Source organism: Podarcis vaucheri (genome assembly GCF_965113315.1).
Source record: "Podarcis vaucheri genome assembly, chromosome: 5".
Lineage (NCBI taxonomy): Eukaryota > Metazoa > Chordata > Lepidosauria > Squamata > Lacertidae > Podarcis > Podarcis vaucheri.
In genome coordinates this window covers 87,377,161-87,404,962 of record NC_138763.1, presented here as the reverse complement: position 1 = coordinate 87,404,962, position 27,802 = coordinate 87,377,161, and the positions used below count along the sequence as shown (strand labels likewise).

The 27,802-nt window shown below is 45.1% G+C and overlaps 3 long non-coding RNA genes across 6 annotated transcripts in view; 1 reads left to right on the top strand and 2 right to left on the bottom strand.

Moving 5' to 3' along the window:
* Positions 1-10,285: 10,285 nt before the first annotated feature.
* On the bottom strand, positions 10,286-12,908 carry LOC309533645. Its single transcript, XR_014220374.1, has 2 exons — positions 12,826-12,908; positions 10,286-10,496 (listed from the first exon to the last, which is right to left on the bottom strand). It is a non-coding gene; the product is annotated as an uncharacterized lncRNA (long non-coding RNA).
* Positions 12,909-13,033: 125 nt separating this feature from the next.
* On the top strand, positions 13,034-27,261 carry LOC309533632. Of its 3 annotated transcripts, XR_014220353.1 has the most exons (5): positions 13,034-13,168; positions 20,342-20,754; positions 25,017-25,111; positions 26,611-26,695; positions 26,975-27,261. It is a non-coding gene; the product is annotated as an uncharacterized lncRNA (long non-coding RNA). The 3 variants fall into 3 exon arrangements; XR_014220354.1 differs by lacking the exon at positions 13,034-13,168 and having other exon boundaries at positions 20,200-20,754; XR_014220355.1 differs by lacking the exons at positions 13,034-13,168; positions 26,611-26,695; positions 26,975-27,261 and adding an exon at positions 25,226-25,436 and having other exon boundaries at positions 20,196-20,754; positions 25,017-25,177.
* The window catches only part of LOC309533635, a 37,915-nt gene continuing 26,294 nt past the window's right edge, over positions 16,182-27,802 (bottom strand). For both annotated transcript variants that reach the window (XR_014220362.1, XR_014220363.1), the window contains one exon: positions 16,182-16,496. This is a non-coding gene — a long non-coding RNA (uncharacterized lncRNA). The remainder of the gene's footprint in view (positions 16,497-27,802) is intronic.

The following is a 27,802-nucleotide window of genomic DNA, read 5'->3' as shown; positions in this document are numbered from 1 at the left end:
TCAACTGATGGCTTTATTCTTCTCCTTGAGCTGAAGCATAGCTGGCCCGGGGATTTTAAAAGCTCTAACCAGGATGGAAATTGTAAAAAGATTTCTTCTATTTCATTTAATAAAAAACTGATTTCTATCTACAGTTTGGGAGAATGGTAGCTTTGGTCGCGGTGAGCTCATTTTTCTGTTTGTTGTTGTTGTTTAAGCAAAAAAATAAAATAATTTCCTCTAATATTTCCTGGCTGTGCCTGTATATGTACATGGCATTAATCTTCTTCTCAGTGTGCACAGTTCGTATTTTGTAGCTGAGGTTTTATTTAGCATTTTTTTGCCACATTATGAGCATAGTGTATAAATTTATTGTTATTATTGATTCGATTTGTATACGCCCTTTATAGAAAGAGCCCAGAGCATTGTAGAACATTAAGAAAACATGTTATGTATGTTTATGTTATGTATGTTTATAATGAAGACATAATGAAAGGCATAAGAATAGACAGCATAAAAAATAAAATAAAATAAATTTTAAGGAACGTAAAATCAATAAGGAAAATTCAGTCCCCTGTCTGCATAAAGGTTGACCATGGATAGTAGGGATGCAGGTGGTGCTGTGGTCTAAACCACTGAGCCTCTTGGACTTGCCGATCAGAAGTTCGGTGGTTCGAATCCCCCTGACGGAGTGAGCTCCCGTTGCTCTGTCCCAGCTCTTTCCAACCTAGCAGTTCGAAAGCACGCCAGTGCAAGTAGATAAATAGGTACCGCTGCGGCAGGAAGGTAAACGGCGTTTCTGTGCATCTGGCTTCCGTCATGGTGTTCTGTTGCGCCAGAAGCGGCTTAGTCATGCTGGCCACATGGCCTGCAAAGCTGTCTGTGGGCAAATGCCAGCTCTCTCGGCCTGAAAGTGAGATAAGCACTGCAATCCCATAATTGCCTTTGACTGGACTTAACCGTCCAGGGATCCTTTACCTTTTTCGTACATGTATAATTCCATTATGCATAAAGCCACCTGTAGGTACCGGCAACAGATATTTTTACAGGTCGGGGAGATTTTCAAAGAAAATGATCACACCTACCCACAGAAAAGACAGGGAAACATTTTACTGTGAACATTTGCTGCCTATTTGGAAACGAATGCATGTAACACCAAGTTAAACTTTTAAGTGGAATTATAGGGACAGAACTACTGAACTGTATAGAAATTGATTCATGTATGTGACTACAGTGGCAAGAATGTTACTTGCCCAAAAATGGAAAGAAGCAGAAGTCCCAGCAACGGAAGAATGGATACAAAAACTTATGGAATATGCAGAAATGGCGAAACTGACTGGAAGAATAAGACATCAAGTTAACAAACTTTTTATAAAAGAATGGAAATGGCTTATTGAACAATTACAAACAAACTGGAATCAAATAAGAACATTGGCAGAATTATTGCAATAACCTGCAGTTTTATAAGAGTACAGTGGTACCTTGGGTTACATACGCTTCAGGTTACATACGCTTCAGGTTACAGACTCCACTAACCCAGAAATAGTGCTTCAGGTTAAGAACTTTGCTTCAGGATGAGAACAGAATTCGTGCTCCGGCGGCACGGCTGCAGCAGGAGGCCCCATTAGCTAAAGTGGTGCTTCAGGTTAAGAACAGTTTCAGGTTAAGAACAGACCTCCGGAACGAATTAAGTACTTAACCCGAGGTACCACTGTATATATTTAAAGTAGATGAATAAATGAGTAAGTTAATTCAGAATATGGAGAAAATGTACAGAATAAATTTAAGAAACCGCAGAAAGAGTGGAAAGGAAGTTGAGTTTCAAAATGCTAAAATGATTGTAAAATTATTCAAATGTATAAAATTGAAAATCATAAATGAAAAGTACCAAAATAAAATAAACTTTAAAGGGGAACACCAAATCAATTTGCCAGTTTCCGGGGAGGGGGCTTATCGAGGAGCAGCGGCTTCTTTTTAAAAATGCTTTAAAAAATTTTATTTATGCATCTTCCAAAAAAAAATTTTTATATACAACTGACAACCTTTTTTTAAGAATGCTGTTTAGCCAGCTAATTTCGATGCCCACATTTCAGAAATGGCCATATAACACACACACACACACACACCAGCCCCTTCATAACCACACTCTGTCACTATGTAGAGGGGAAATGGTAGCCACAAGAGGAGGGGCCACCATTTCTTCCCACAGTGACACCACATACAGCGTTTTTCTAAGGGATCAGTTTAGGCTGGGGTGAGGTGCTGAGGTGTGCCGGCCAAAAAGGCTCTGCCCTCGCAGCTCCCTCCTCGTATTCAACAGGCGCAATGTTATTTGATTCAGATGCAAAAAAAAAACAAAAACAAAAACCCCACCTTTGCGTTCTCTCAAGCCTTTGCTTGGTGATTAAAATCTGAAATAAGTAGTGTTTCTGTGTCCTTCAAGCATTGGTGGTTATTTTCGTTTTCGTTTTGTGTAAATCTGAATTGCTTCGCTATCGATCGAGTTTTATTTGTTCTGTTCTGTATTGGAATGCTTTCTCTTATGACATGAGCCAACTTGGGAGTCCCTGACAGGGTCAAAAGGCAGGAAATAAATATTTTTTAATCCAGATAGCACCCCATTGAAGTGAATGGCAAAGTACCAGTGTGAGAGAGATGTGTGAATAGCTCCCTCAGGATGTTTGCCTCAGCTCTAAGATCACTTGTTTCTTATTAAGTTCTAGAAGTTCAAGCCGCAAGAGGATGTATTTAGATTGGCTGTAAATCTTACGTTTTTGCAGGTTCATTCAAAATAATGCCTCCATTGATCTTACTGTAAAATGTAAGGGTTTCAGGGCAGCGACATTAATGACGTTAACGAAACTATCAGCACAAATCTGTGAAGGGAAATGCGTCTTTGGAACTCACTTCTTGGATAGGAATAAATGCCTCATTAATCTTAAACCATCAGCCCAAGAATACTGTTTATGTTAAATAGAACAATAAATTACTTTACATGAAATATACAATAGCAGATGCCTAGGTGTACTCATTCATTAGTCACCCTACATAGCTGTGCCCTGATTTCCATCCTGAGACATTTTAGGCACACTGTGATACAACTGTAAAGTTTAATGGCTGGCAGCTACATGGGTACATAAGCCAATTTTGCCTGCCGCAGCTTTCTCCCAATTGAAGTGCAGAGGAAACCAAAATGCTTGTTTACAAAGCTATTGTACTACCAACCTTACTTCATGCTTGTGAAACATGGACCACTTACAAACGCCATCTCCAACTTCTCGAAAGATTCCATCAACGGTGTCTCCGAAAAATCTTACACGTCACTTGGGAAGACAGGCGAACTAATATCAGTGTGCTGGATGAAGCAAAGATCACCAGTGTTGAAGCAATGATTCTTCAACATCAACTTTGTTGGACTGGTCATGTTGTAGGGATGCCGGATTATCATCTTCAAAAGCAACTATTCTGAACTCAAAAATGGAAAGCGTAATGCTGGTGGTCAGCAAAAGAGGTTTAAAGACTGTCTCAAGGCAAATCTAAAAATAATGTAGTATAAACACAAACAACTGGGAAACACTGGCCTGTGAGCGCTCCAGTTGGAGAACAGCCTTTACCAAAGGTGTCATGGGCTTTGAAGACACTCGAACTCAAGATGTAAGAGAGAAACATGCTAAGAGGAAGGCACACTTGGCAAATCCACACCATGATCAACTCCCGCCCGGGAACCAATGTCCCCACTGTGGAAGGACATGTGGATCCGGAATTGGTCTCCACAGTCACTTACGGACTCGTTGTTAAAACCATGTTTATGGAAGACAATCTTACTCGGCTATGAGAGATCACCAAAGAAGAAGAAAAAAGACATAAGCCAATCCCTCATGGCTGACACCATGCAGCTGCAAGACTTTAGACATTACAGCAGTACCCGTGGAATGAACACACAGAAAATCAGCTCCCAGGTCACTGGTGTGACATTTAGAGGGTTCCCCAGTGATGCGGATATTCACGCATTAATATTTTCTGTACTTCCAGTTGGAGGTTCTCAGGGCAGTATAAAATAGCCCATTAAAAGACGTGACTCAATATGAGAACCATAAAACCAAAAACCCCGCACAAGAAATTAGAAATTAAGATAATCCAGCATTTGCTGAACTGGCGATCATAAGCATGTCCCTGGCTGCAAGGAAAGACGGACTAATGTTGTACATGCTGAGTTAGCTATGAACATGCTGTACATCAAAGCAGAGCCTTAATTACAGCATAATTATCTTTTCATTTATTTTCTTCGGTGAGTAAATTGATACCTCACTAGAACTTTCCCTGAGACTGTAAATTAAACTATCATTAATAACATTATATTTGTGCTAATTTGTGTATCCACGCTCATTTGTCTGGTTTTTATTAGCGAAAGCAAAGTAGGTTTGTAGAAATCTGGCAAGTAATCTATTTGTAGAGTGAAGTAACGTCAACTGATCCCCATGATTTGTTTAGTCGTTTAGTCGTGTCCGATTCTTCGTGACCCCATGGACCAGAACACACCAGGCGCTCCTGTCTTCCACTGCCTCCCACAGTTTGGTCAAACTCATGCTGGTAGCTTCAAGAACACTGTTCAACCATCTCGTCCTCTGTCGTCCCCTTCTCCTTGCGCCCTCCATCTTTCCCAACATCAGGGTCTTTTCCAGGGAGTCTTCTCGTCTCATGAGGTGGCCAAAGTATTGGAGTCTCAGCTTCAGGATCTGTCCTTCCAGTGAGCACTCAGGGGTGATTTCCTTCAGAATGGATAGGTTTGATCTTCTTGCAGTCCATGGGACTCTCAAGAGTCTCCTCCAGCACCATAATTCAAAAGCATCCATTCTTCGGCGATCAGCCTTCTTTATGGTCCAGCTCTCACTTCCATACATCACTACTGGGAAAACCATAGCTTTAACTATACGGACCTTTGTTGGCAAGGTGATGTCTCTGCTTTTTAGGTTTGTCTTTGCTTTTCTCCCAAGAAGCAGGCGTCTTTTAATTTCGTGGCTGCTGTCACCATCTGCAGTGATCATGGAGCCCAAGAAAGTAAAATCTCTCACTGCCTCCATTTCCTCCCCTTCTATTTGCCAGGAGGTGATGGGACTATGCCATTTACAAAGTGGCTAGGCTTTTTCTGTAGATGAAGAGGCTGTGTTAATTCTAGGAAAATCTCTTTGCATAGCACAAGAGTGAGCGGGGAAATCCACATTTGACATCAGAATGTACATTTTTTAAAATATTTACATACGTTTTCTCTTCAAATGCACTTTGGACTGTTGGTAGCTGCGTCATCAATTTACAGGTCTGTGGTTCAAGTCGATTGCTTCCTCTTGGAATTTTTATCTTCAAAAACTTAAGTTTTTCAGCATAACAAAACTATTTTCAATTCAAGTTTCTCAAGATGAATCCAAAATGGAGGTGTCTCCTTTGTGACTCCACACCTTGGAACTCCCTCACCAGGGATATATGTATGGCCACATCACTGCTGAGCTTTAAAAAGAATCTCTGGACACATATCTACAGCACAACCTTAACCAGGTATACTCTGGCGACTCAACTAGATTGGTAAAGAAAAAATGTTTCAGATGTGATATAACACTGTAGCACTGTGGAGTTCCGTTTTTGACGACGTGATTTTTCTTCTTAAAGGTTACAACACATTTTTCCAAAGCGCTTCTTTGATGTATCTAGATCCAGCCTGGTTCTGCATTCTGCATTCCGGCGGAAGCAGTGGGACAAGTGGGGCACCGCCTCTTGCTTTTCCGCCGCCTGAGGCTGAAGGAATGGGTTTCCAAAATCCCAAAACCTGACTGGGCAGTCAGTCTGAAACAGGCCCCAAAATCCACATTTTTCCTTCTCCAAGCGAGCATTTCTAAAATGCTTTAACTTGAGCTCTTGAGCCAAAACCCAGCTGTATAAACAAGTGCTGAAAGCTCTCTCCTTTATCAGTCCATGACGCCTAATGAATGGCCTTGTCCATTCCAAAGTGGAGCAGGGATGACGCATCTGGGTCTTATCCTACACTGAGGCACAGACCTTGTCAGCCACCCGGGAATGGCGCCAGGAGTTGGTGACCTCTTGCTCCAGTGTGAGTGTAGTGGTTAAGAGCGGTAGTGACGTAATCTGGGAAACCGGGTTCGTGTCTCCACTCCTCCACATGCAGCTGCTGGGTGACCTTGGGCTAGTCACACTTCTCTGAAGTCTCTCAGCCCCACTCACCTCACAGAGTGTTTGTTGTGGGGGAGGAAGGGAAAGGAGAATGTTAGCCGCTTTGAGACTCCTTAAAGGGAGTGAAAGGCGGGATATCAAATCCAAACTCCTCCAAGATAAGAGTATAGGAACAGGAACACCCTTTTATGGTCAGAGTACAGGAAGAGAAAACCCTTTTATGGTTAAGAGTACTGGAGCAGGAACATCTGTGATGTCAACCTGCATGTATAAGCTGACGTGGCTGGATTCCAGGGGAAGGGGAGAGAGGGTGCCTGGAGGATATATATACTGCCTGAAATTTCTCATTTCTTTGGACTTGCTGTGGACTGACCATGCAAGTGCCTTCTGCTATCCAGAGAGCAGAATAAACACTTTCTCTGAATAAACCTTGGTGTCCCAGGAGCAACGCAGACCCCACCAGTCGGTAAAGTCTAATAAGGCTACAAGGCAGCTGCTTCACCCTGCCTCATAGGTGGGCTGACTCTGGCAGAGTTAGGAGCAAAGTCTTGTTCAAATCTGTGCTTGGGTCAGTTGTGGTGTACTTGGGGAGAAAATGTATTTCAGGCTGGTATGGGTGAATGCTGTCGCTGAATTTTCATGTGTTTTAGTGTATTTTGTAAGCTGCCTGGGGAGGACAGTGTGCCCTGAAGGAAAGGTTAGAACTGTTTAAAATAAATAAATACCATGGGAGCTAGCATAAATTAGCAAAGCACGGTCAATCCCATTAAAACATGCCATCTATTAAGTATTGCCACATATCAAGTGTCCAATATCTCATAAAGAAATAAAATATCAAACACTGAAAACAAATGTAATCGTACGTCAGATATGTACATATATCAGCTCTTCAGTGAATATTCAGAGAATAATGAGTGTATTTAGTGAATATTTGAAATAGACATTCGTTAGAGGAGAATTATGGGAAGCAAATGTGCTTCATCTCTAAATAGCAGTTATTTATTCTGGACAAAACACTAAACTTTACAAAATTAGTTCTGAAAATAGTTCCAACATAAAGTGTAGTGTGCCTACAATTGGTCCTGTGATCAGAAGGGCACCCTAATAAATACAAGCCAACACAACTTGTGATTCACCAAGTCACATGCCACCTATCAGCCATGTACTGTAGTTTATATACTGCTGGCTTACTATCAAAAGATAATAAAAGTTGATACCTCTGTCTTTGCTTGTTTAACTTGCCAGTAGCTGGTCACCTAAACTTATTCTCCTAGCCCAGCTCTGATCTCAGAAGTGAGCTGGATTTGTAAAGTGTAGGTTGGGTCCCACAAGGCAAGACACAGTGATAACAGCAAGAACCTTTATTGAACTACATAGCTGGGAAACAGAGGCAAAGCAACTGCTTATATACATTTCTGAAAGCCTGAGCCACTCCCACTCCCAACGTGACTGGCTGTCTAAACTTCCAAGCTGTGAATCACGACTCAGAGTTCAAGGGCCAATGGCAGAGGCCCAAATCCTGAAATGATTGGACATCATGTATCGAATCAGAACACAGGAGCTCAGAGTCCTTAGTCCGGACTCAAGCTCAGGCAAACACAGACCACTGAATACATAACAATTTGGAAGCAAAGTTTATGGGACAGAGAACCACTGGGGAGTAAGGCAGCAAAGAGGAATTGGCTCTCCTCATCTGCACTCCTCTTTTTAGGTTAAAATGAGATACCCTCCTACCCCCCCTGGTTTATGCATGAATGAAACAGGCATGTGATGCAATGGTTATTCCCATCAAGTCACTCAAGACACAGGAGATGTGTCATCAGGGTCAGGGCCTTCCTTAGCAGATGCGGCACCGGGGTGCAAATATCTACCCAGCGCCCAAGTTACCACGGATAGTGTTTGGGTGGCCGTAGCTGCGCACTGCTTGCCACCAGGGGGGGGTGCAACTCTCCTCCATGCCGCTGTGGGAGAGCGATCCCCGCAGAGGCTTGGGAGTGAAGTTGCACCCCTCCCAAGCCTCCTCAGGAGGAGAGGCTTAGGGTGGAGGGTTAGGAGGGGCGCAACTTCACTCCCAAGCCTCTGCGAGGATCGCTCTCCTCCCGAGGAGGCTGGAGAGGGAAACTGCACGCCCACCAGCCTTATGGTTGGTGGGGCACAGCTGGCGGGCGTGCAGGGAAAGGGGAGGTCGTCGGCAAAGCCATGCAGCTCCCCCTCTTGCTGGGGCGCCCCTGAGAGGCCAGCGCCCTGGCGCAACGCACCACTAAACCCTGTGTGAAAGACGGCTCTGATCAAGGTCTGCAAGCATCATTGCTTGTGTCCTAAGTTTGGAGCACTGATGCTCCTTCTACTTTGACTGTATCCCTCCTTTCCTTCTTCAGTGGGATTGCAGCGGGGATGCCTTCTGGCGCACAGACAAATGAAAGAAGTCATACCTAAGAACAGTGAACGGCAGCATTCACTGAAAGTGCTAAATGGGAACAATACTTAAAACATTGCTGAATTTCCAAAGAGCAGCTGTTAGATATTTAAGCCCATCATTCTCTACTGAACATGCATCACATTCATTTTGTGGTGCCGTCATAAAAATGTATGAGAATGTAAATGCTTGAGTGACCCATTAATCTTTCGAGTAGCAAACGTAAAATGTTTTTAACCCTAGCGATGATATAGCCATACTTTATTTTGAATGAAAGCTTTATCATGGATCTGAAGATGTTCTGTGTCTTTCTGGGGTGTATAAATAAGAACAAATTAATATTAAAGTCTGATTGGTATGAAAAGTGTACCGTTCTATAGATTGCAGCACGAAGATGTATTTAGCAAGCCAAAACTACACTCAGCTTCTGATGAGCACGGAAAATCTAATAACAACACACACAGTATGTATGCTCATCATTTATTGAACTCAGCAAACAGAATGTAGCTATTATCACTATTATCGTTTGCTAACTGACTCAGTAACAAATCTGGGCCTTCCAAACCTCTCAATAAAACATTCCCCTTCTTTTTTTATGGGCCAATTTACTAACTGTGCTCCGAGCTGTGTTCTGGTGAGGAAAGGCTCCCCCACTGGTTCTGCTATCACCTACAAGTAGTTTAATGCATATTTGTCCCAGTCAACATTTTAGAAATGGTTTTGATCATATTTTATTAGGTTCAGTTGCATAATGAATCCTCAAAATGAGGGGAGGGCATTCATAAGTGGTGCAGGATGTTGCTAGGAGACTTGTGGCTTTTTGTTTAATATGCATCTTCCTCTCACACACACCTCTGTATGGATGCACGTGAAGGCAGCCATGAAGCACAGCCAGAGACAGAGCTTTGTGGCAGAGTATTTGCATGCACAAGGTCCCAGAAAACATTATCTTTCTGCTGGAGCAGAGATAAACACATTGCATGCGTTTGCACAAGTTTCACCTTAGACGGAAGAAGAGTGTCAGGCCTTATCCACACTTTTGTCTGAGCATTTTGGGGGTTTTTGCCCCAGAGCTTTCCCCATGAAAACCTGCTCTTTAGCGCTCAATCGGAGCAAATGACAATTCAGGTTTTCTGCAGATTGCTGTTTGCTCCGATTGAGCTTTAAAGAACAGGTTTTCACAGGGAAAGCTCCAGAACAAACAAACAAAAAAGGGCACATGGACATGTAGCTTTAATAAGACCTCACTCTCCTTACCACTTGGCAGAATTATACAGATGACCAAGCTGCCCCAGGGTGAGAGTGCTGTGTTGCCTCTGTCTGCAGCCTAGCAAGATGGGAGGAGGAAATGAAGAGTAGTTATTGTAGTTCTCAGTCTGGGGAGGAGGGGCTAGAGACCTACCCGCACATTTTTTAATCCTTTGGAATGCTGCCATATTATAATACTGAATGAACAGACATAAAAGAAATATGCTGAATCACTCGCTCTCCCATCGTAAAGTAGTCTATAAAAGGTCCATGTGCCACACCATTTTTACAAGCAAGCAATTAGCAGAAAGGTGAACTTTAAAGCACGTCTTTCCCATTCCACCTTTGTCCGTTGCTATATTTTCAAGATGATATAAAGAACCCAGCTCAGAATAAATCTTCAGCATTTTAAGGATTCGGTAGCATATACGTAAGGTTAGTTATGAGACCTAACTGAAGACATTCTGTACAGTCACTTTTATATGGTGCTTTTCAAGAAGAGCTGTTTTGAGCCCAAAGGGCCACATTGCCACACAAGCAGCCTTCCAGGGGCCGTATGCCAGGTGTGAGTGGAACAAGGAATGCAACACTTATCTTCATACTGTAGGATACAGTCGAGGCACAAGCGTTTCTGCACATACATCTCTTCAGCCAGGATCATATAACACCGGTCCTGAAAGAACAACATGGGCTCTCAGTACGTTTCCGAGCACAAGTCAAAGTGTTAGTGGTGGCCTTTAAAGCCCTAAAGGGTCTCAGCCCTGTATACCTGAAGGAGCGTCTCCACCCCCATCGTCCAGCCCAAACACTGAGGTCCAGCTCCAAGGGCCTTCCGGTGGTTCCCTCATTGTGAGAAGTTAGGTTACAGGGAAGCAGGCAAAGGCCCTTCTCGGTAGTGGCACCAACCCTGTGGAACGCCCTCCCATCAAATGTCAAGGAGATAGGAAACTATACAACCTTTAGAAGACATCTGAAGGGAGCCCAGTATAGGGACATTATAAATGTTTAATGTTTTATTAAGTTTTTGTACATGCTGGGCAACCTAGTCAGATGGGCATGGTACAAATAATGAAACTTCTTATTATTATTATTATTATTATTATTATTATTATTATTATTATTCAGCCAGGCAAACAACAGACAATAGCAGGGTTCAATTAAAGTTTCCAGCCAGGCAAAATGACTGGACCAGGGGAGGTGTGGCCTCAGAGAATCCCAATAGTCATACAAGGGGCTACAGTTGACCTCCAGGTTCTCCATCCCTTCTTTCAGCCCAAAGCCTCCTGAAGCATAATCTGACTGTCATAGCAGTCCACCCCCTGACAGGTGTTTCGATATTAGGATCTGTCTTTCAGGATTTCAGGATTCAAGCCTCCATTTTCAGGGACTCTGGGGGAAGCAGCTCTGCTCTCATGTTCATCGAGCTACACCCTGTCCCAGAAGAAATAGTTGAGGCTCTGCTCCCCTCAGGCTCTGCTTGGCTTCTTTTTGGAAACTGGAAGATTCAGTCCCATGACCTATGAGGCACCACCCCTCATCTCAAGATTAGATGTTCATACTAGCATTCCCAAGGGCTGAAAGCTTCGAGCAAAGCAACCAGAAGTGGCATTCGATGTGCCTTATAAATGGTGGTGCCTTGAGTGCCAGCCTAGGTTTCTTGGCTATTAGTTGTGTCCCAAGGGAGCTGTAACGGCTGCAGAATCACGGCGTTCTGCCTGATGAACAGTTTGGTCTATCTCTATGACTTGCATGCATCAGACAACTACACAAAAGTAAGTTGAACCAGTAAACAATATCACAGAACCTAATTTTCTTTTTTCCCTATGCCAGTGTATCAACTTTTTTTATCTGCCGTGTGTCATTTGTGAAGCATTTTCAAGAATGCTTTTGAGCTGTGCCAGAGCACAATAAGAGCATGACAGCATTATCATTCTAGATAAATGGATACCTTCAAAGGTGTGCCTACTTATCTGGCCTGTATTAATAGGGCGGGGGTTGATGCAACATATTATCTCTCTTACTTTAAATTACTTCATTACAGCTGGTAAGGCACAGCTTAATCGAGCCCTCTATTTTGTGGCACAGAGCATTTTAGACCATAATCAAAGATCCAAATTGCAGAAAAGCCAGGGAGAGGGGTAGCAGGAATTAACAATGTCAGATGTAATTGTGTTTTCATACATACCCTTACAAACACACACACAAAATTAGAGCATTTCTAGCTTTTCAAATATATTAAAAGCATTTCTTGCCTGCTGTAGAAACAAAACAAAGGTTTTTATTGATCATGATGGTCCATGGGTGGTCAATTCCATGAGTGCTAAGACAAAACTGCAAGAGGGTTACCATGGAATAATAATAATAATAATAATAATAATAATAATAATAATAATTTATTACTTATACCCCACCCATCTGGCCGGGCCTCCCCAGCCACTCTGGGCAGCTCTCAATAGAATATTAAAAACACAAAAGCATCAAATATTAAAAACTTCCCTAAACAGGGTTGCCTTCAGATGCAGCGGCGTAGCGTGGGTTGTCAGCACCCGGGGCAAGGCAAGTAATTTGCGCCCCCTAACCCGGTAGGGGCAGAGAGCTGCGAGTGCGAGCGCGCCCCCCCCCCAGATGTTGCGCCCAGTGCGGCCGGGCCCCCCTGCACCCCCCACGCTACGCCACTGTTCAGATGTCTTCTAAAAGTCAGATAGTTTCTTATCTCCTTGACATCTGATGGGAGGATGTTCCACAGGGCGGGCACCACTACCGAGAAGGCCCTCTGCCTGGTTCCATATAATTTCACTTTTCACAATGAGGGAACCACCAGAAGGCCCTCGGAGCTAGACCTCCGGTATACAGGGCTGAAGCCATTTAGGGCTTCAAAGGTTTAACAATTAACATTTGCACATATTTGAATATTTGCAGGAAGACTGCCTCAATTTTACAGACAGGAAACTAAGGGATTTGGAGGTGGGAGAAAAATCAAATGAATTCTGTTAGACACTTACAGCAATATACCACTTGAAACAGTCACAGCTTCCCTCAAATAAACCTGGGAAGGGTAGTTTGTTAAAGGTGCTGAGTTGCTAGGAGACCTTTATTTCCCTCACAGAGCTAGAATTCTCACAGTGGTTTAACAGTTAATCCCTCTTTTCCCATGGAACTCTGTGAACTGTAACTCTGCAAGGGGAAAAGGCACCTCCTAGGACCCTTAACAAACAACATTTCCCAGGATTCTTTGGGGAAAGTCACGATTGTTTAAAGAGTGGTACAGTGCTGCTTTAAATGTGTAGGACAGATGGCGCTATAGTTGACTGGAAGTTCTTGCACAACAAGTCTACTTCCAAAAAGGTAGGCTTTTTATGGGATAATACTTGCTCTGATGCAACGTCATCTAACCTCCCCACAAACAAATCAGGATGAATCCGTAATACACATGTGTCTAAAAGCACCTTAACTGCAACACTCTTCAACGGGCTTGAACACCTCAACTGCAAACTCGTGTCTGAGTCCAGAAAGCCATTCAGCTTGGGGGGGCAGGCTTGGGGGGGTTTATTGTGTTGTTTTTTAATTTTGATTATATGTTTTGTGGTTTTATATTTTGATTTTGTTCTGTGAACCGCCCTGAGACCTCCGGGTATAGGAAGGTTTATAAATTCAGTTAATCATCATCTTCATCAGGCAGAAAGGCAGGGAAGTCAACTTTGAAGTAGACCAGCAGCAACAAAATAAGAACAGAAAAATAAACCAAGCACTGCCAAATTCATTCACACACTCTCGCCCTCCCCATGACTCAAAGCCTTTCACATTTCTCAGTTCATTGAAAGAAACAGACACATAAGTCCCATGGCAGCAACCCCGTCCTGAAGGCTCCTTGAGCAGTGCAGCAGAGATGAAATCAACCACCTACCGTATTGGCCCGAATATACCGTATTTTTTGCACCATAGGACGCACTTTTTCTCTCCTAAAAAGCAAGGGGAAATGTGTGTGCATCCTATGGAGCGAATGCAGGGGGGAGGCAGTCGGGAAAAGCCCCCAAGAGACGCACACAAGCTCCGTGCGCTCTTGCGGGCTTTTCCCCAGGAGGGAGACTGACTGGCCGCATCAGTTGCTTCTCCCACCTCCCAGAAAAGCCAGGAGAAGCCGCAATCTCTTTAAAGGGGTTGTACGGCTTCTGCGGGCTTTTGCGAGAGGTGAGGGAATCCCCCCCACCTCCCAGGAAAGCCAGAAGAAGCCGTGCAGCCCTTTTAAAGTGTGTGCGGCTTCTGCCGGTTTTGCGAAAGGTGAGGGAACCCCCCCACCTCCCAGGAAAGCCAGGAAAGCCCTGCGCAGCGTCTCCCGGCAAGGAGAGGCTGCACGGGGCTATGGATTCTTTAGCCCCACGCAGCCTCTTTAGTCCCGCCAAAACAGCGAGCAGGATCCATCCCGCCCCCTGCCTTGGCTTGCTCCATAGCTGCGCGCAACCCCTCCGGCAAGGAGAGGCTGCACAGGGCTAAAAGGTGCTCTTTGGGGCTGGGGGAAAAATATTTTTTTCTTGATTCCCCCCCTAAAAACTGGGTGCGCCCTATGGTCCGGTGCGTCCTATGGTGCGAAAAATACGGTAAGCCGCACCCGAATGTAAGCCGCAACTTTAAAATTCAAAGGAAGGGGGGAGAGGAAAAAAGACCATACCTCAAATATAAGCCACTCCCTTAAAATTCCGCAGGCACTCGCCCCTTCCGTTTTATTGTACAGTGGTGCCTCGCAAGACGAAATTAATCTGTTCCGCGAGTCTCTTTGTCTGGCGGTTTTTTCGTTTTGCGAAGCAACCCTATTAGCGGCTTAGCGGATTAGCGCTATTAGCGGTTTAGCGGTTTAGCGGCTATTAAAGGCTTAGCGGCTAAAAGGCTATTAGCGGCTTAGCGGCTTAGAAAAAGGGGGGAGGGGGGGAATCGCAAGACTCGCAAGACTTTTTCGTTTTGCGAAGCAAGCCCATAGGGAAATTCGTCTTGCGAAGCGCATCCAAAAACGGAAAACCCTTTCGTCTAGCGGGTTTTTCGTCTTGCGAGGCATTCGTCTTGCGGGGCACCACTGTATGTCTGTTTCAGCAGCGATATCATAAAATCCCATTTTTGTAAGGTTGCAAATGTAAGCCACACTTTAACTTTTCATGGTTGGAATTTGGGGAAAAAGTGAGGCTTATATTCAGGCCATTACGGTATGATGACAAAGTGGGTGGGTCCTCATCAGAGGGTCACAAAAGGGGTTACAGCCAGGGCATCAGCAGTAGTGGCACTGGGCAAAACTGCCAGATTTGAAAATAAGGGACCAGCTGCCTCGAAAATAAGAGATCAGCTGCCAAAATAAGGGATTTTGCTTAGTTTATACAGAAATCCGGCACTCATGGAGCCATGCTTATTTTGCTGCGACTGACTGTGTTTTGCTGGGGGTTGGACTACATGATCCTAAGGGTCTACAACTCCGACCAAAGAAGAGTGGCAGACAAAACTGATGAACGACGTTGAGATGGCAAAGCTTACAGGCAGAATTAGAAACCAGGAAGAGGACCTCTTTAATAACGAATGGGGAAAGTTTATAATTTATTTGAAAAGCTATTGTAAAGAGTTACATACATTGGTAGGATTGACAGAAAACTTGTAGTAAAAAATTGAACTATGGATGGACAAATGATTTATAAAAATAGAGTTATAAAAGGGATGCAGAGGGGGGAATCACTACATTAAGATGCTGCACTGTTTGGAGGGTATGCTAAGCAGCACGTCGGGGCTGCCATCGTCCTGGCGCGAGGAGTTCCATCGGCCCTTCCCCACCCGAGAGAGAGGGAGGGAGGGAGGGGGACTCTCGCCCACACTGCCCAGCATGAGGTGGTTGCGGTGGCGTGGCCGCCGCTGAAGCTCCGCCCTTCTGCGTCCCTCCCCATCCCCTCCTCTTCCTCTTCTCTCATGCCACCTCCTCAGTCGCAGCCGCCGCTGCCACCTCCGGCTTCCCCTGGCAGCGCGGTGGAAGTCTCGCAAGAGAGGGGCTGCCTGCCCGCCCGTAGCCACCCGTCTCCTTACGACGCGCCCCTGAGGGGGAAAAGGGAGAGATGGAGACGGGGCAGATCGTGTGTGCGCTCTCTCAAGGTGGAGGACCCCGAGCCGCTGCTTCCCTCCCGAGCCGGGCGAGCATGAAACCCAGGAAATTTAAGGGACATCATCAATCCAGGACAGCAACAGGAAACGGCGCTGGAATAAGGGAGTTTCCCGCCAAATAAGGGACGGTTGACAGCTATGGCACTGGGTGACAGCAGCCGCCCATCGCACAGGCAAAGAGCCAAGGCGATACATGAAAACCATGGTCCACCATAACCAACTCAATCCACAGTCCTTTGGATCCCGACTCAAAACAGATTCAATCTTGTATCTTCAGGTTTTTTCCCCTTCTCCTCTTCCTCTTCCCCCATCCCCATGGGTGAATACTGATAAAATGTCATCGTAATCAGAGGTGCAGAAGGAGACGAAAGATTCCTTTCGCACTGAACCTAAGGAAAGACCCTCAAAGTAAACATGATCTTGGCTTTGGCACCTTGGAATGCAAGCACGTTCAACTGATCACTTAGCAAAGGTTAATGCTGGCCGTCACTGGAACGAGCTGATGAAGCCATGATTAATATACTCCGTGTTTGCAAGTGCAAGCGCCCTGCCGAAAATACAAATAAAGCAAAGGGATTTTTCAGGGTGATTACATTTAAATTTCACAGTTGATGAAGCAAACCCAAAAATCTCTTTTTGCACACATGCTAGTTAAAGGCTCCTGACATTTAGCAAGTTGGCTAGTGAAGTATAGCGGCTAAGAAACTGAGCTGGGAAGTTCATGATTCAAGTGTCTCCACTCACATGAGCTCGGTAGGTGGCTTTCAGCAACTCATCGCCTCTCATTTTAGTCTGCCCTCTCCACCTGTATTATCGCGTTCCTATTAGTGGCCAACCTTGCAGGCTTGTTGCAACAATAACTTGAGATAATTCTACAGGAAGTGCAAAGGACACTCAAATGTGCTGTATAATTAAGAAATGTTATGGGGGCGGGCTCCAGCCCTTCACTCTCCCATTCTACTTTCTCCCCAGCTCTTTAAAAACTAGTTTTACATTTTACTGACCCCTTTTTAGCAAAGCTCCTACTGCTATTTTTCTTCCTCCTCTCCTCCCATGAGATCACTGTTACACCAAGTAGGAGGAAATGGGTGCAAGCCCCCTCCCCCACTGCAGGTCCAAATAACAATAACAAATTTAGTTAGTTAGTTAGTTAGTTAGTTAGTTAGTTAGTTAGTTAGTTTATATCCCGCCCATCTGGCTGGGTTTCCCCAGCCACTCTGGGTGGCTCCCAATAGAATGTTAAAAACACAATAAAACATCAAACATTAAAAACTTCCCTAAACAGGGCTGCTTTCAGATGTTTTCTAAAAATCAGATAGTTGTTTATTTCCTTGACATCTGATGGGAGGGCGCCGCTACCGAGAAGGCCCTCTGCCTGGTTCCCTGTAACCTCACTTCTCACAGGGAGGGAACCGACAGAAGGCCCTCGGAGCTGGACCTCAGTTTCCGGGCTGAACGATGGGGGTGGAGACGCTCCTTCAGGTATACTGGGCCAAGGCCATTTAGGGCTTTAAAGGTCAGCACCATTGCTATTCCTGCAGCAATCCACATCCTGGAGACTTAGCTTCTGTAGCAACAAGGCTCCTTGTGAGATTTAGAACCCTACGAGGGGACATGCACAGGCTCATTCTCTCTCACCCCCTTGCACGATGGCAAGTGAAAAGCCCCATGGTCAGAAAAGAAAGGAAAGTGAACTCTTCTCTCCCAGCCAAACATCCTCCCACAAACTCAAAAGGATAGCAACCATCGTCTTGCTACAAGTCAATGCCGATCTACAAATTTTGTCATGGCTCCATTGGTTAAAGCACGGTGCTGATAACACCAAGGTTTCAGGTACGATCCCTGCATGGGACAGCTGCCTATTCCTCCATTGCAGGGAGTTGGACTAGATGATCCTCAGGGTCCAACTCTACAATTCTATGATTCTTTGGTCAGATTAACAAGTGTCTAAACTTGAGGCCCTCTTTGAATTTGAGGATCTGGACTACCGGTAAATGCTTTCCTGGCCACTCCCTGATAGGCCCTGGGTGTCCCTTGAAAAAGAGGGAGAAAGGTGGAAATGTGGGAGGTGGGTACTGTCTGTACTTGAGCAGCTAGGATGCTGCTCTTGGAAGTGACAGTTTGGGATGGGGGAACATGTACAGGGAGGTTTAAAGTTCTCCCTTCCCTCACTAAACTCCACACATCAGCTCTATGCCAATGCAACTCCCATGCTGAGAACTGGCTGCCAGCTCCGGCCCTGAGCCTTTTGCAATATAGAGCACAATAAAGCAAAGGAGGTGGAATATGCCAAACACCACCCCAAGGCTCCTATCCCAGACTGGCTGGAGCCCTAAACAGGAGCTATGCTGTTAGACTGGAGGCCAGGGAATTCATTGCAACATCTTGTCAAGATGGATTCCTCACTCCCATATAAACTTTCCTTCTTCCCTCAAAGCGCAAGGTGACGCAAATATTCCTTTTGGATATTAAGCACTTTTTAATTTACAGCAAAACTGAAACCTTCTTCCCCCAAATAGCTGCCTTGACTTTCACGGCGAAGTAGATGCCATCGTGAATTAATTTATATGAAGGGCGGGTTTATAACTGCTAACTTAGCATCATGTCTTACAACAATTATTTTTTAAAAATCTTTTAAAAGCGGGCAGTAAATTTAAGTGCTTTTTAACAGCTGGCTTCAAAGGCCATCACCCCATATCAGATATTCAGTAAATCCTCTACTGAGACAGTGAGTGGTTACATCATGCCAAAGACTGTTTTAATTGTTCGATTTTGAAATAAAACGCCAGGTGTTAATTGATTTTTTTTCATGATAGCTTTTAGCACTGTAGTTAATAAAAGTTTTGGGCCTTCTAGCCAAATACTTAAAGCATTAATACTGAGAAACTACAGTGAATTTGGGGGTTAGGCCCTAATCTCTAAAATGTCGTCTGTATGGCTGCCTGTCTATTAGTTGTATACCTGAAGCTCCCTACAATCATCTGATAATAATGAGCACGCTTGTTTTTAATTGCATGCACTCTTTACCATTGGACTGAGAACAAGCTGCTTCCATAGGATCTAGTAGCTGGCGCACTCAACTAAATAATTTTAGAAACCTTAATTAAAATATTGGTGTATAAACTGCTCTCAGAGAAAACCTGCTCACATTTTAAATGAAGCAAATAATTTTAGGGTATGTTCCTATCCTATGCTGAGGATCCACCAGCAATAGGTGTCAGCAGTGCTTTTTTCCTAAAAAAAATATAAATGTTTAGGGGTACTCTCATTTTGACTCAAGAAAAATCACCATTTTATAGTTCAAATCAGGAAAAATAAATACAGTAAATGGTCAAAAGTACAAAGATTCACAAAATGTTTAGGGGTATACGTACCCCCAGAAAAAAGCACTGGTGTTAGTTCCTGGAGGCTCAGACACACACACCCTTTTTAGGGGGCGATGCCCTCTCAATGTTCAGAAGGGTTTTGGCTCCACCCTCTGGCTCCTCACAACGTCATATGTGTGGTGTCAGGATGTTGCGCAACATCATGTGCATTAGGTGAGGACATCGTGTTGGGCCCAGGGGTGAAGGAAGGGCAGCCAGCACCTGGTGTGGGGTGTCAGGGGAGGGGCAAACTGCCCAGTGGCACATGCAGGGTGGTTTGCCTACTGTGCCGCTTGAGCCCTGTATGCACAGCAGCAGGATCCTCCACACGCAGCAGCGGCGCGATGGCGGCTGCTTGCGCCACCACCGCACCTGGCGGCAGCAGGGCAAGCCCCCTGCAGGGTGTCTTCTTGTCTCCCCCCTCAGAGATAATAATAATAATAATAATAATAATAATAATAATAATAATAAATTATTTATACCCTGCCCATCTGGCTGAGTTTCCCCAGCCACTCTGGGTGGCTCCCAATCAAGTGTTAAAAACAGTACAGCATTAAATATTAAAAACTTCCCAGAACAGGGCTGCCTTCAGTTGTCTTTTCAAGATAGGATAGCTATACGTCCCTATACCGGGCTCCCTTCAGGTGTCTTCTAAAGGTTGTATAGTTTCCTATCTCCTTCACATCTGAAGGGAGGGTGTTCCACAGGGTGGGTGCCACTACTGAGAAGACCCTCTATCTGGTTCCCTGGAACCTCACTTCTCGCAATGAGGGAACAGCCAAAAGGCCCTCGGCGCTGGATCTCAGTCTCCAGGCTGAACGATGGGGGTGGAGACGCTCATTCAGGTATATAGGACCGAGGGCTTTAAATGGCACCTGGAGCGAACTGCCCCCCCCCCGCCCCCTTCCTCTGCCACTGGTTGGGCCCTCTCAATCATCTTGAGAAGCTGGAGCAGGATGTTGTTGGCCAGTCAATAAGGATGGTCTAGGAAACTTGGAGGTTCCTCTCTCTCTCTTCCCTTTCCCAGGCAGACATCTCAGTCTCCTGTCCAAGCTGAGTTGCATCACAACACTTCCAACACCTTCGCCTGTGAACCCTTTCTGTTCTCCTGGGTTTCCTAAAAGGAGCGATGAAATGTTCTCCTGCTGAGCATCTGTGTGATCTTGTTGTGTTACTGCCACTAACTGGGATTCAAGCGAGGCAGAGCTCTGTAAGCCAGAGCGGCTCAGAAACTTTGCCCATCCATTCCCCCTTTATTAACTCTGACTGCCCTCGCTGCTTTAGAACTCACTTATCACTCCCAAGGATCAACTTGGATGCTGTACTATAACACAATTTATTCTCTTGGTGACTGCATTTCTCTCTGAGAAGCACAGGAATGAATGAACATGGAACTCTATTAGGCCACATCAAAAGCACTGAACATCATCAGGAAACAAGGTAAGGATAAAATGAAACCATTTCTTAGGGACCGATAAAATGACTTACTTGAGTCCCAAAGACTAATCCAGACAACTTGCAATGAAATGCACTAGAACTCCCAACAGCTGCAGCTGACAAGTTAGCAATAGTAGGGTATTTTGGTGGCATTTGTTTTATGCATTTTGTATTCCCCTATCCCAGGGGAAGGAGGAAATATATTAATTGTCAGTGAAGTGAAGTTTACCTTACCTGATAGGCACTCTATTTGCAGTTATGTCTTGCAGTGTACCTACTGCACCTTAAAACTGAGATACCAGAATGAAATTTTATACTGTATACGAGCTCAAGACAATATTCTGTCCTAGAATAAAATACTAGATCAACACACTCCGCATTTCAAGGGGTAGAGGAAAAGTCACTAAACACATTGCATCAAGTGGGAGCTGCAACTAAAAGCTGCATATGGAAGCGCTTGTTTTTCATGTTCCAGCTAACCAGGGAAGCCCTTTCCCAGCATACTTCATTCCATTCCCCCTCCTTTGCCATTTTCCATCCCTCACAACAGCATGTTGTGGTTCAAGGACCCGACCCCCGCTTGGTGGAATAAAGACACGTTGACACAGAATATAAGGTTAATGGGCAAGAAAAGGCCACAACTTTATTGATTACAGCAAGTGAGAAGGTATTGGCTAAGGCATTGGACCACGGAAGATTTGACTCCACCCACTCGAAGAGGGGTGAGTCTGAAGAGGGGGTTAACCACCAGTAAGGGGAGCCTGTTGATGCTAATACAACTATAAGCTCTCCCCTGATGTTACCGAGGGTCGTGCCATGGCCCCCCGCCACACAGGCATCGGACAGGATTCACGACTGCCAGATTCCTTTAACAGAATACCCAAAATGAAGGGGTAGGCGATGGCCACACCTTGCCCTTCCACACACCAACAACACATTCCAATGCCTAACCGCCCAATACCAAGGAAGTAGTGACGATTGCTACGAGGTAGGCAAAAAAACCAAAAAGCCTAATGCCAGTTGGAAAAATTCCTACCAGGCCCACTGGGCAACCTGGGCGACCAACCATAGGTCCATAGCAAAGTCAAGAGAAAAGCTAAGCCCTAAGGGAGTGGTGGGTGGGTGACTCGCGACAAGAAGGGGAGCAAAAGGGCTGAATGGCTGGCATGGCTGCGTCTTGAGCAGCAAACCACACCCCCACCAAGCCGCCCGATTGGGTGCTCAACCGGGAGGCGTGGCGCGCCAGCCATGTGGATGGGGCAGGGGGCGTAATGCCCCCTGCGTGGCGCGGGAGTCGTCTCCCGCCCACAACACCACCCCTCCGGAAGGAGGAGAGGCCTTCAGTCCTTATTGGACTGTTTTGGGGAGATTCTTCACTCTCCCCCCCCTCCGTTGTTTCCCCCCAAAACCGTTTTCTGTATCTGCAAACCTAGGGGTTCCAGTCCCACTGAATGTGCTAATATCTTTTGGCTATGTATCATAACTCAAGAGCATGAGTTAGCTATTCATATATAAGTCTGATGATATGGCGGTGCCTACTCTGAAGAGGGAAACACTGGAGTGAAATTTAGTGTGCGCATTCAGGTCACAATTCTATGTATAAAAGCAAAGTGTTGGTCCAAAAGCAGGGAGGAAACCCTCCAAAATCCTCAGTTAGTACTGACCAAAATGGCACAAATGTCTTATCAGGCAAGATGTTCAATATAACGAGTCAATCTGAGGCAATACTAATACTAATCATAATCATATTTGTACCCCACCCATCTGATTGGGTTACCTCAGCCACTCTGGGCAGCTTCCAACACACATAAAAACATAATGAAACATTACACATTACAAAGGCTTCCCTGTACAGGGCTGCCTTTAAATGTATTCTAAAGGTTGTATAGTGACTCATCTCCTTGAAATATGCTGGGACGGCTTCCCACACAGTGGGCGCCACTACCGAGAAGGCCCTCTTGCCTGGTTCCCTGTAACTTCACTTATTGTGGTGAGGGAACATCCAGAAGGTCTTTGGTGCTGGATCTCAGTGTCTGGAATGAATGATGGGGGTGGAGATGCTCCTTCAGGTGTACAGGGCTGAAGCACTTTGAATTTTGCTTGGAAATGTACTGGGAGAATTGTCTCGGGCACAGGGAAGTTGTGAACTGGCAGCAGGGCAGGAAATTTGCTTGCCTCATTATTGCACACATGACTGCCTGCCTGCCAGCCAGTCTTCCTACTCCAGCTATAGCCAGTGGCCACCCACCTGAACAGGCTCTCTGCTGCCTCTTCCACCCTCTCGCTGCCTTGCTCCGAGGGAGGACAGCAGCATGTGCTAAAACACCTGTTTGACCCCTGCGCACCCATCTTCAAAGGTGGGTGGGGAAATGTAAAATGTGTTGCATTTTAAAAGGCCTCTCCTAGTACAGTGGTAAAGGTAAAGTAAAGTGACCCCTGACCATTAGGTCCAGTCGTGGCCGACTCTGGAGTTGCGACACTCATCTCGCTTTATTGGCCAAGGGAGCTGGCGTACAGCTTCCGGGTCATGTGGCCAGCATGACTAAGCCGCTTCTGGCGAACCAGAGCAGCGCATGGAAACGCCGTTTACCTTCCCGCCAGAGCAGTACCTATTTATCTACTTGCATTTTGACATGCTTTCAAACTGCTAGGTTGGCAGGAGCTGGGACTGAGGAACAGGAGCTCACCCCATCACATGGATTCGAACCGCTGACCTTCTGATCAGCAAGTCCTAGGCTCTGTGGTTTAACCCACAGCGCCACCCGCATCCCTAGTACAGTGGTAAAGTAAAGGTACCCCTGCCCGAACGGGCCAGTCTTGACAGACTCTGGGGTTTGTGCGCCCATCTCACATCTATTGGCCGGGGGCCAGCGCTGTCCGGAGACACTTCCGGGTCACGTGGCCAGCGTGACAACGCTGCTCTGGCGAGCCAGAGCCGCGTTAAGTACTTAATTCATTCTGGAGGTCCGTACTTAACCTGAAACTGTTCTTAACCTGAAGCACCACTTTAGCTAATGGGGCCTCCCGCTGCCGCCACGCCGCCAGAGCATGATTTCTGTTCTCATCCTGAAGCAAAGTTCTTAACCTGAAGCACTATTTCTTGGTTAGCAGAGTCTGTAACCTGAAGCGTATGTAACCTGAAGCGTATGTAACCTGAGGTACCACTGTATCGTGACAAGTTCTGATGGCAGAAATCCTCTCCTTGGCCTGTATTAAAACTATGCTTACCACTAATGCTTCCCATACATTACAGAGCAAATGAGAGGGAGAAATGTAATTAGAAATTAAAATGTAAGATTCCAGTATTCACACAGGCATATATATCCAGGATGTTTACATTATAGAGCTAGAGGGAAACAGATGCACTTAAAAGCATAAATGGTTTTCCAAAATGCAAATTAGTAGGCAGCTTGCACAGAGCTACTTGAAGCCAATGGGATTCATGCACCCTAACGAGGCACAGGATTGCACCCTCTGTTTTCCTGCCACCCTTAGATGGGGACAGGGACAGTCTGTATTTAAGCCCCTTCCGAATTTCTGAGCTAGTCCTCTCATTCGGGCCTTTTTTCTTGGAGAGAATACGTCATCATTTATTCTATTAGAAAATAAATGTAAGGATATATTGTGGAATTTGCATTCCATTACCTTGGTTTGCATGCCATAAAACATTTATTACACCCTTGGGCTACAGGCTTAATAATGACTGGGTGAAATGCACTAATGTGGTATTGGCCTTGCTATAGAACAAAAGATTAATGTTCTTTGATGTCACCCAGCTAATAGTTGGGCTCACCAATTTGTCCCTTCAAAAGACATTACAGTCATTGACACAACCCCACTAAGAAGAAAGGAAGCAAAAGAAGACTGAAGTCGATCCATAAACTGAAGCTCCCTGAAACTATGTAAAAGTTTACATGGGATTTTTCTATCCATGAAATAAATAAAGGCCTAGTTTAGATTATACTCCCCACCCCCAAGCATGGCAGCGAAGTGAGACGTAGTCTTTCACCCCATCCATTCAGTGCATCTCTCCTGCTTCAAAGACCACACGTCTGGAGATCCAGACACCCCTTTGAAATTAAGAGGTATCCTCTTATGAGCAGGAGAATTTGATGGCTATATTGGAATTTTCAGATCTATAGACAGGCTTGAGACGACAGTGATAGTCCCAGACCCTCTCAGCTTCTTCTCATATAATTAACTTTAGTTGCTTCTTGTAAAGATAAAACTCTGTAATATTTTTTTCCCATGCTGTTTCTCCTCAGAATACAAGAGGAAGAAACTTCCAACAAGAGCAGCCAAATGCGACATATATGTTTCTCATAAGTGTCCCATGTTGCTTAATCAGGTTCATTCCCAGGTAAATGTGCATAGTGGCACATTGTGCAATCTTGTTGCAAAATGTTCATTGCCTAATCTCCACAAAGTGGATGTGAATACCTTATGTCCTACTGATTTCCTTTAGAAGTTTAAGTCAGATATTTTCCCGAAATCTCTCCTGCTGAAAGGAACTAGACTTGTGTATTTATCCTTGGCTGAATCATTCACTTAAGCATGAAAACTGAACATACAAAGAGGTACTGCTATTCCAATTGTTTTGTTTTTCAGATTCCAGAATGTAGAGTGTTTGAAGCTCAGGATTCCATGTCCTGGTTGTATATACAGTGGTACCTCGGGTTACATACGCTTCAAGTTACATATGCTTCAGGTTACAGACTCCGCTAACCCAGAAATAGTGCTTCAGGTTAAGAACTTTGCTTCAGGATTAGAACAGAAATCGTGCTCCGGCGGTGCGGCAGCAGCAGGAGGCCCCATTAGCTAAAGTAGTTCTTCAAGTTAAGAACAGTTTCAGGTTAAGAACGGACCTCTGGAGCATCTTAAAAAGCAGAGACATCACCTTGCCAACAAAGGTCCATATAGTTAAAGCTATGGTTTTCCCAGTAGTGATGTATGGAACTGAGAGCTGAACCATAAAGAAGGCTGATCGCCGAAGAATTGATGCTTTTGAATTATGGTGCTGGAGGAGACTCTTGAAAGTCCCATGGACTGCAAGAAGATCAAACCTATCCATTCTGAAGGAAATCAACCCTGAGTGCTCACTGGAAGGACAGATCCTGAAGCTGAGGCTCCAGTACTTTGGCCACCTCATGAGAAGAGAAAACTCCCTGGAAAAGACCCTGATGTTGGGGAAAATGGAGGGCACAAGGAGAAGGGGACGACAGAGGACAAGATGGTTGGATAGTGTTCTCGAAGCTACCAGCATGAGTTTGACCAAACTGCGGGAGGCAGTGGAAGACAGGAGTGCCTAGCGTGCTCTGGTCCAGGGGGTCACGAAGAGTCAGGCATGACTAAACAACACCACCACTGTATACTGTTTTGGAGCCACAGGGGAACTGTCTCTTGTAGGTGTGTGTTCATGCCATTGAGGAAACAAAAGCGAAAGGGATCAGCTGAACTGCTTGGTTCTGTTCCAAAACATTTTGGTAGAGAATATAATTTTTATATTCTGCCAGTGCTTTTTTGGGGTGGGGGACACAGGGGTATGCATACCCCTAAATATTTTGTGAATCTTTGTACTTTTGTCCATTTACTGTATTTATTTTTCCTGATTTGAACTATAAAATGGTGATTTTCTTGAGTCAAAACAAGAGTACCCCTAAACTTTTTTTAGAAGAAGAAGAAGAAGAAAAAGCACTGCATTCTGCTCCACCGAAACCATGCAAGTGGGTTAGGGGGCAGAATGGATTCCACAGTCCACTCCGGCAATGGCCCTATCGCTGCTCCCTTGTTGCGCTTGTTGCGCTTCCGAGTTTATGAAGAAAGGCATTACAAGGTTGCACTTTCTGGTGTTTGTTTCAGGGTAGCCTCGGATGCTCAGAGACATTCAGCATGCTGAGGAAGGCGTGATCCTGGCAATCATGCCAGAAGCCCCTGGGCATATAAGGTAAGGCCCATCTCCAAGGCTATTTTGAGAACAAGCCTGGAACCTCCTAGAAAATAAGCTTTACCCCCTGCCGGAACATGGGACTATTGGCCGTTGCAGAAAAAATAGTAATTGGGAGTCTCTCTCAGCCCCTCAGTCTGCTGCTGTTGTCCAAACAGCTTTGTTAATATTCCAGAACATACAATTTCCCCATTTTAGATTTATGAGCTGCGGCGGGTCTTGACAGCGTGACCGTTTTGCCATTTGTTTCCCTCACAAGTTCCCCCTCCATTTCTCCAGCCGTCAGATCCTTCTGAGAACTCCTCCCTCCATCGCCCGTCCTTCGCTGGCTCTCGCTCAAGAGGCTAACAGGCAGTAATGGAATGCCGGGCAGCCATGAGAGGCGAGATTCCATCGCCCTGCATATTGCTGACCACGGATGCAAGCTCAGCACATCTTGATAACTCATAACCCCTTGCCATAGGTTTTTATAGAGTGCCTGGTCTATTGTAAATCACTAACTCTCTGTCATCGACCCACCTCCATCCCTGATTCATAGCATCAGGAATTAAACTACTGTCACACTGTGTGGAGAGAAGATAACCATTTATGGCACCAGCATAATAAAAACAAAACGGGGGAAAAACAAAACAAAAATAGACTGTCTTGGAAGCAATGAATTATGGACCAGCCTCAAAGGTCAAATTATTATCTTGAATTTCTTTATTTAAGCAACCCAAACAAATATTTCTTCACCCTCAAACCCCCATGATTTAAAGGTGAATGACAAGTTATACAGACTGGCCTCTTACCACAAGTGTTTATTTTGGATGGCCCAATACTGAAGGCCACTTCATCTTTAAGGCATTCTCACATTCTGAACTCTGGTTTGGCTGAGTGAAACCGATGGCTTTTTTTTCTCTTGTTGTTGGTAGCACAATATCTCCCTTGAACATTGAGACTTCAGAATGAAAGTTGGTGTGCACATTCAGGACATCACAACATTTCCTATTTGAACGCCAGCAACCTCTCCCCTCCATAGTCCTGTCTCTTTGTCTACTCCTTCAGATGTGGCGGCCATTTTGTGTTATGCCACACCCCCACAGCAGCCTGTTTGTGGCTGGCGCC